Here is a 10000-nt window from a genome sequence, read left to right as displayed (position 1 = left end):
AGTACCACATTTGATTTCCCTCTCTATTTATTTCTACTTCTTATATGCAAATAAGGGGGCGTGGCTATATCTCACATTCACAACACAAAAAAAAGGCTTTATTTTAGATTTAATTATTGATATATTTTTTGCCTCATTTATTTTAATTCATGATGTATTTCAAAAGGCATATTTATTTATTTATTCATTTATAGAGTCGCAGCCAAAGCCTCTGTTGACACGTCAAAGTAATGTAAAGAAATGACCGGACACACAACTGGAAGAAAATCAGTTTTATTACGAAACTATTCAGCAAAATTCACTCAGAAAACTAAAGCTTCTTCTTTATCTGTTCAGTTGTACAATATATCATTTGTAACAGATTCCAGTGAAGTTTAAAGAACATCACAAAGCATCTGAACTGGGATTAAAAGGCAGGAGTTCAAAACAGAACCGGACATTCAGCGTTAGCGTTTCTCAGCGCTGGTTCCCAGACCCCCTTAGATCAGGAGGGTGATTAACTCTTCTTCACTAAGGTCCTGTTTACACGTACAGGCTTATTTAGAAAAAACGGAGACATTTCCCTTCGTTTGTGCCCTTCGTTTACACACAAACTGACAATCGTAAAGTCTCCGGCCAGAGTGGAGATTTTGGAAAACTTCATTCCGATTCTGATTGGCTAACGTGGGCTTGAGCTTCTCGTTACACCGCCACCTACAGGTCTGGCGTGCTCTTGCCGGCATATATAATAATATAAAAAGTTTATTATTTTATGGATTTCACAAATTTCAGTGTTAAACGTTAACGTTAAACCGTTTAAATCTGAGCACGCGCGACTCACATCGGGCAGTGACGTTGGGTAACCTGGGTAACCTGGCTATGGAACCAGGTTTCCAGGTTACCCAACCGGTAGGAATCGGACCGGATTAGAACGAAAATTTTGGTTCCTCATTTCGGTTCGTTTGTTTTTGCTTTTTTTCCCAAACGTTTTATTATAATTGTTAAATTTTTCTTCTACACATGTTCAGCGCTTATTTCTACGTCCCATATTTTCTGATTTAAAAAACAAAAATTTTAAAACGGGTCAATGTGGGTCAACACAAGTGGTTAATGCATCGACTGAAATATTTTCCCTCCGTCGCTCCGAAACAGACGTAGAATTATCCCCCTTTCTCTGTAGTCTACCGTTAGCTAGCTACCGTAAATGTAGGCTACTTTTAAAATGCCATATTTTCCCCTCTGGGCTCACCAGAACGGACGTAAAAGCACATTACGGCTACCACATCTATAAAAGAGCCTTTTCTTTTATGTAATTTTTCAGTTTTTCAAGAATCGGTTTAGGAATCGGAATGGTAAAAATCCAATCAATACCCCAAACCTAGTCTTTTCAGGTTTGGCGCACAACTAGATAAAATGTATTGTGAACCTAAGTTGGATAAAAACCTGCCCGCGGGCCTTTGAGTTTGACACGAGGTGCCTCAGATCCTCAAACAATTGTTCAAATGACACAAATCTAAAAAGTTGGGAACCACTCGCCTGAGGAGAGAAACAGCTGGATGCTAGCATGTTAGCTTCCAGCTGAGTTGGTCTCTAACTATGCTGACAGATACCTGAAGAAGAGAACAAGATCAGTTGAGTCATATATAAAACTCTCACAGTGTGTCGATTATGACGTTACTCGGTTTAAATCGTAGCAGAGGAATCAAAAGTGCCGCGAAACCAAAATGAATTACAGCTGAACTTAGCGTGATGAGCGTGTGATCCCAGAACGGCTGTAAATACCAACCGTCAATTCACAAAAAAACAACAAAAAGAAATCTAAAATATTCACAACAACATTATCTACAAAAATCAACCTCAATGATCTCACAAGAACATTTTCTTTGACCAAAACAAATCAAAATGTTTCAGCATCAACAGATTAGTGCAATCAGAGTTACAACAAGACACAAAGTCAACTTCAAACCAAAGAGTTTAACTGCTGAAGTCTGTTTAAAAGGCCCTGACGCACCAACCAGACGGCCAATCAGACGCCAGTAAAGCCAGTCGGACTGATCGGTCTCCCCGAGTCGGTCCAAGAAGGTCCTCAGAACTCACGTACGTTCAGCATAATACGTATCTATAATTAGTCCTTTCAGATGCCGAGCTGCACCAATCACATCGCTGTATCTGATACCAGTCCTTCCAGAAAAATGCAGTTTTTTTGTGATTGTTGCGGGGCAAAAATCCTTGATGATGCGGCACTTTTTCTTAAAAAATGCGATGGAATATGTTATATATGATATTTATGGAATTTTATGCGATAAATATGCGGACTTTGGTTGACTATGCGTTGAATTATATGATCGCATAATCACGTTTTTCTGGAGGGACTGGATAGCTGCAGTCGGCGCTAATCTGTATTGTCGCCCAAAAAATTAAAACCGGAAATGACGAACGCGTCAGGTGGGGTCTGGCTTCTCTCCGACCGTCATGGCGGCTCGTTTGGAGTACGATCTCATATTGTACTAAAATAGTTCACCGAAACGTGTTTCTGGAAACATTTTAAGAGACAAACAGACCGTGCAGTTGCTGAATCCGTCTTCATTTCAGATCAACAAAGATTCAAAGATTTTAAGAGGCTGTTCGTCGGGCTCATCCCGCTCGTCATTTCCAGGTTAGCTCTCCGCCAATCAGATGGGTCATTGAGTCAAATCAGCCAAAATGAATGCCGACGGACTGTCAGACAGCCGATTATCTGGTTGGTGCGTCAGGCCCTTAACAACACACAGACAGTCTGCTGGTAGAGATTAATAAATCATCCTGTTCTCTGTCTTTAATAATGAGGAGTTCCTCAGGGAAGCATCCTGGGGCCTCGGTTGTTTCTATTAAACCTGATCTAAACAGTCCAACAGTTAGTAAATCATCCTGTTCTCTGTCTTTAATAATGAGGAGTTCCTCAGGGAAGCATCCTGGGGCCTCGGTTGTTTCTATTAAACCTGATATTAAAAAAGGTCCACATGGTTTCTATAAAACCTGATATAAACAGTCCAACAGTTAGTAAATTATCCTGTTCTCCGTCTATTCCAGAGTCAGGTGAGAAGATGGAGGTCCAGTACATCACACAAGTCTTTATTATTCCAGATTGCAGAGTTATTTCCAGGAAACTTCTAAAAGGAAGTTATCAGGGAAAATCACTGAGAGTTACAATTTGTTTCCTTTATTTCCCTCAAATTTACTTACAAAGCGGACTCTAAAAACATGAGAATCAGCCAAAAAAACAACAACAACACAACCTTTATAACTAAAGAATACATAATCCCAAAAGGTCCCTTAAACCCTTAAATACCTGGAAAACAAAGAGAGGAAATGACCTCCTAGGGAGTTACGGCCCTGGGTCCATGGGAGTTTATCATTTTGAAGCATTTTTTAAGTCCAGCACTGGGCGTTTCCTGCCTCTGCTGCCCCCTGGTGGCAGTTAGTCTGCTGCATGAGAAGCGATTAGTGTCAGCAAACAGCGTACTCCACAATATCATAATATAATATATATCTATAATGTAATTTATTCAGACTGATCTCATGAAGTGGCGTACGTACGACACGCCAATTTCGTATGCAATTATTGGCGTGTTATGAAGACGCATAGTGGCATTTTAGCGTGTTTATCAACTAGAGGTGTTGAAATTAATCAAATATTCGATGCACGGAATTGTAGACGTGGACGATGCTGCATCGATAATCGGCCGGCTCATAATCGATTATTTCTGTTTATAATGCAATGTAGGCCTAACAACATTTCTGTTAACATATTCTGGTATGTTTTTGCACATTCAGGAAGTGCCATGTGCTCAGTGCTGTATACTTTAATGTATCCAAGTTATTTAGTATCAGAGCACTGCAAAATGTTTAGTTTTTGAAGCTTGAAAAGCTACGAATTAAATATCCTACATTAACAGAAACATGTATTTGACGCATCGATATATAGAGATATATATATATATATATATATATATATATATATATATATATATATATATATATATATATAAATAATCGGATTGAATCGAAACGGGAGATCAGTGAAGATTCACACCTCTATTATCAACGCTGTTTGGCCTCCATTGACTTACATTACCTTGCGATTGCGTGTGAATTGACACGAAAATCTGCGTAGGGAGGTTGGTCGGGGGGGGAGGATGGGTCAAACAACACAGGACCTTCACCCAGGAGACCGGGGATCAGGTCCTGTGTGTCACATTTTCCTAAACTCAACTGTCGGTTTCTTCTCGCCACGTGGCGTGCATGTTTACGTCCGCTGTATACAGCGTAGACATCCACGCGGAGAGCTCAAGATGCGTACAGATAACAACGCCACTTGTCTTAAGAAAGTGGGCGTGTATGTTTACGCCAAGTCATGATGTAACGTTGAATTTTTTTTTACATGTGCAACTTGGTGTAAATCTGTAAATTCAATAATCTAAAGGCTTGGGAATCATTTGGGGGTTTTTTTGCGATATCGGTGCTAAAATGATGCTTTTAAAACGGTGCCTGAACAGATACTAAAAAAACAAACCCAAAACAGAGCGTTTTCAGAGGGAAGATGAATACAGATATATTCAGACAGACAGTATAAGAAAAATAAAGTTTTTGGATCATTTAAGCAGGTAAACATGTTTACTAGAAACCCAAAATACAAATGCAAAAATTTCCCATTTACATTCATTATATGCATCCTTTTTGAGGCGTAATAGGCGACGTCCCTTTTGACCAATCAGAAGCCCACTGTAAGCGTGGCTTCAGGAGAGGCCCTAGACGGTACCCTCCAAGTTGCGTAAAAATCGGATGACCCATTCATAAACTTTTCATAATTGGAGCGCCCCCTAGTGGACAATCTCCGCCAAATTTGGTCCCCAGTCTCAGAGTGTCGTGGCAAACAAGCAGATTAAGTTTCGTGGTGATAGAATTTAACTTGGCCAAGATATGCAAATGTTTGCGTTTTTTTTTAGTCGCTAGCAATGAAAATTAGTTTGATCGTAATTTGCGCATTTTTGAACCAATAACAATTCTTTTGAAAAGTTTTTCTCAGGTCCATCTGGAGATGCTATGTGCCAACGTTCAGGCCGATCGGGAGAAAAGCCTAGGAGGAGTTCGAAGAAATGGGAAAAAAAAAAATAGGTTTTTGCGAATTATTCGATAATACAGAAAATAACCTAAAAAAATGAGCAGAATACGGGACCTCAACGTCCTCCGAAATCAGAGAAAAAAGAGGCTTCAGAACTTTATTAACGTTATTAAATTGTCTTCAGTATCAAAGTAATAAAGTGAAAGTAGTCGTCTGTAATATTTTCATAAAATATTCCGACTTAAAAAAAGCAAATTTCGATTTTTTTTTAAATGACATCATTAGGGTTTTTGTAGTAGGGTTGGGTACCGTTTTTTTTTTGTTTTTTTTTTTACTCTCTCTTCTTTCTCACCTAGCTGTCCTGTCAAATAAAGGCGGAAAAGCCCTAAAAAATTATCTTTAAAACGGTGCCGGTGCCTAAACGGTCCCTGAACCGATACTTAATATGTATTTTTAAATATAATATATATACAGTCAGGGACATTTAACTCTCCTGTTTCTTACTATAAGAAAAAAAAAGGAGCCCGAAACGACCTCCTGTTTCCTCTGGTCAAATTTGACTCATTTTCAAAGTGTCTATATCAGAAATTTGGGTTTCTTTTTAAACCAAATTGCCTAAAATGAACGTGGTTGTGTTCTATAAAACGCTCTTCAAGTAATATGAAGGATCAGTTCACTACTTTCAGTGACATTTGGGGGGTTTTATTAAATTTTATAGCACATTTCTGCTTTTTAAACTCAAAAAAATTAGGTTTATTGACCCTGAATTCAGAGAATAAGTGTAAAACTCGTGGTGTAAGAGTTGGTAGTAGTGGGGGTGTGTTTAGATTGCTAACGTTAGCTCAAAACACCATTCCAGTGACAGCCTTTGTTGTGTTTGATTGCTAACTTGTAGCCAGCAGTGAACAAACGTCGTTATGTAGGTCCATTTTTACTGTTTTAACATTACAGAAAGCTCTCGTTAGCATCTTGTAGGCTACTTGTCTCTCGTTAGCATCTTGTAGGCTACTTGTCTCTCGTTAGCATCTTAGAGACTACTTGTCTCAAAGTGATGCATGCGCGACTCAGATCTGCACTCGATTCACATCGGGTAGGGACAGCGCTGCGGCAAAAAACAGACGGCGCTCAGCAACACCAAAGCCAAGAGCAAAAACGCGGTTAGAAAAAGCCGGCCAGGCTGCTAAAACGCGCTCTCTCTGATCGCAGATTTACCGAAGTTCCTCCCAGGAAACCACAGGCGTGTAAACTAAAGTCCTATTTGTTCCCAGACACGTTGATCGGCTCGTTTATTCAGTGATTAAGAGTTAGTATCGTGGAGGAATCTGAAGGGAAACAGCAGCGTTCAGATTTAGCGCCGCGATTGACACGAGGAGCACCAATCCCCTGAGGCTGGGGGGGGCGGGACTTAGTTCAAGTGGAGGTCAAAAGGCTACTAGCCTGCTGATTGGCTGCTGGGCTGAAGCTGAAGTAGAAGAAAGGCTGAAGTGGGTTTTAGAGGTTGTGAGTTATTTTTGTAAAGTGTGAAGTCACTGCAGACTGTAAACAAAGTAGAGGCTGAAGTAAGAGTCTGCGTTTCACAGGAAGTTAAAGACGACTGCCGCTGGACCCTCGTCGGAGCGTTTTTCTTTGGTAGGAGGCGAGAGGCGAGCGGCTGAAGGCACAGACGGGTTCCTGCTCCATGAGTTTAAAGGTTAAAGTTCGTAAATCAGAGACGTCACTCAGCTGCTGTACGTTCAGTGTTCAAGCAGCAGCTTCACATTAAGGTCACTTCTTACATTCTTCTTCTTCTTCTTCTTCTTATGTACACTAGAAAAATAGGGTTACCAAAATAAAAGCATCTCTGTCCCAAGAAGGTCCCTTCAGGAGGTTCGTTTGGGCCCTGCAGGAGAAACACAAGATTTAATAACAATAACATCTCCGGTCCAATGTCCACTGAGTTTGGTTAGACTGGGAGCAGCAGGAGAGCTGCACCCATCAGTCGACCAATCATCAGTCCGGTGTTACTCATCGACCCAAGCCTTTTTCTCTGACTTTTTCATCCCTTTTTTCTAACTTTTTCGTCCCTTTTTTCTGACTTTTTCATCCCTTTTTTCTGACTTTTTATCCCTATTTTTCTGACTTTTTCGTCTTTTTTTCTGACTTCTTTCGTCCATTTTTTTCTGACTTTCTTCCCATTTTTCTGACTTTTTCTTTGATTTTTTCCCATCCCTTTTTTTCTGACTTTTTCGTCCCTTTTTCTCTGACTTTTTCATCCCTTTTTTCTAACTTTTTCGTCCCTTTTTTCTGACTTTTTCGTCCCATTTTTCTGACTTTTTTTGTCCCTTTTATTCTGACTTTTTTCGTCCCCTTTTTCGTCCCCTTTTTTTGTCCATTTTTTCTGACTTTTTCCTGACATTTTTTGTCCCATTTTTCTGATTTTTTTCGTCCCATTTTTCGTCCATTTTTTTCTGAATTTTTCATCCTTTTTTCTGACTTATTCGTCCCTTTTTTCACCTAATTTTTGAGTCAAAAAAGCTGAAATGACGACTAATTATTTTGAGTACTATTAGAAGAACGTACGTTGAAGGAGAACCAAAGACAGTGTATGTCAGAGATGAGTCAGAACACCATTTAGAAACCGTCCTGTACACGGCAGTAAATAATGCGGTGAGATCAGGGGTTTCCTGCGTAGAGAAAGTTTTGGCAGCTGTCAGCTGTTATCAGAGGAAACGAGAACTAACAGAAACTCTCCGAACCAAACGGCCGACAGACATCAAGATGTTCCCCGTCTCTCTGGAGTTTAATTTAAAACACACGAAGACACTTTATGATCCTTTTCACACACCTCGCTTAAAATATATAAAGAGAAGACTGTCCTGTTGTGACGCTTGTAGAGCCGATCACACACACGCACACCACTACACTGCTCTCTCACACACACACACACCACTACACTGCTCTCTCACACACACACGCACACCACTACACTGCTCTCTCACACACACACACACCACTACACTGCTCTCTCACACACACACACACCACTACACTGCTCTCACACACACACACACACCACTACACTGCTCTCACACACACGCACACCACTACACTGCTCTCTCACACACACGCACACCACTACACTGCTCTCTCACACACACACGCACACCACTACACTGCTCTCTCACACACACACACACACCACTACACTGCTCTCTCACACACACACACACACCACTACACTGCTCTCTCACACACACATGCACACCACTACACTGCTCTCTCACACACACACCACTACACTGCTCTCTCACACACACACACACACACACACCACTACACTGCTCTCTCACACACACACACACCACTACACTGCTCTCTCACACACACACACACACCCACTATACACTGCTCTCACACACACACACTCACTACACTGCTCTCTCACACACACACACACCACTACACTGCTTCTCAAACACACACACACACACCACTACACTGTTTCTCACACACACGCACACCACTACACTTTGCTCTCACACACACACCACTACACTGTTTCTCTCACACACACACACACACACACACACACCACTACACTGCTCTCTCACACACACACACACACCACTACACTGCTCTCTCACACACAACGCACACCACTACACTGCTCTCTCACACACACACGCACACCACTACACTGTTTCTCTCACACACACACAACACCACTACACTAAGCTCTCTACACACACACACACACACCACTACACTGCTCTCTCACACACACACGCACACCACTACACTGCTCTCTCACACACACACACACCACTACACTGCTCTCTCACACACACACACACACCACTACACTGCTCTCTCACACACACACACACCACTACACTGCTTCCTTACACACACACACACACCACTACACTGTTTCTCTCACACACACACACACACACTACTACACTGTTTCTCACACACACACACACACCACTACACTGCTCTCTCACACACACACACACCACTACACTGCTCTCTCACACACACACACACACCACTACACTGCTCTCTCACACACACACACACACCACTACACTGCTCTCTCACACACACACACACCACTACACTGCTCTCTCACACACACACACACACCACTACACTGCGTCTCTCACACACACATGACCCACTACACTGCTCTCTCTACACACACCACTACCTGTTTCTCTCACACACACACACACAACACCACTACACTGCTCTCTCACACACACACACACCACTACACTGCTCTCTCACACACACACACACACCACTACACTGCTTCCCTTCTCACACACACACACACACCACTACACTGCTCTCACACACACACACACTCACTACACTGCTCTCTCACACACACACACACACCACTACACTGCTCTCTCACACACACGCACACCACTACACTGCTCTCTCACACACACACCACTACACTGCTCTCTCACACACACACACACACACACACCACTACACTGCTCTCTCACACACACACACACACACCACTACACTGCTCTCACACACACACACACACACACACCACTACACTGCTCTCTCACACACACACACACACACACCACTACACTGCTCTCACACACACACACACACACTACACCACTACACTGCTCTCACACACACACACACACACACTCTATGCGCTGCTGTCTGACCCCTATAAGCTGCTGTCTGACCCCCTATGCGTGCTGTCTGACCCTCTATATGCTGCTGTCTGTCTCTGCTATCTGACCCCCCTATGCTTCGCTGTCTGACCCCCATGCGCTGCTGTCTGACCCCTGCGCTGCTGTCTGTCCTGTGTGAACTGACCCATAGACGACAGAGGAAGCGTTATGCCTGTCAGGGTGAGAGGGTACTGGAACTACCGGTACGTTGGCGCCCTAATCAGAC

The 10000-nt window shown here is 42.3% G+C and overlaps 1 protein-coding gene across 2 annotated transcripts in view; it reads right to left on the bottom strand.

Annotated features, from left to right (window-relative positions):
* Positions 1–6469: 6469 nt before the first annotated feature.
* Positions 6470–10000, bottom strand: part of rffl (ring finger and FYVE-like domain containing E3 ubiquitin protein ligase) — a 17558-nt gene continuing 14027 nt past the window's right edge. The window contains exon 8 of one of the 2 annotated variants that reach the window (XM_039777204.1): positions 6470–6959. The gene's annotated coding sequence lies outside the window, so the exon portion shown is untranslated. Of the gene's footprint in view, positions 6963–10000 lie in introns of both variants that reach the window. The other variant, XM_039777214.1, reaches the window with a different exon arrangement.

This window comes from Perca fluviatilis, chromosome 2 (assembly GCF_010015445.1).
Source record: "Perca fluviatilis chromosome 2, GENO_Pfluv_1.0, whole genome shotgun sequence".
Lineage (NCBI taxonomy): Eukaryota > Metazoa > Chordata > Actinopteri > Perciformes > Percidae > Perca > Perca fluviatilis.
Note: the sequence above shows the minus strand (reverse complement) of the source record. Positions and strands in the feature narration are given on the sequence as shown.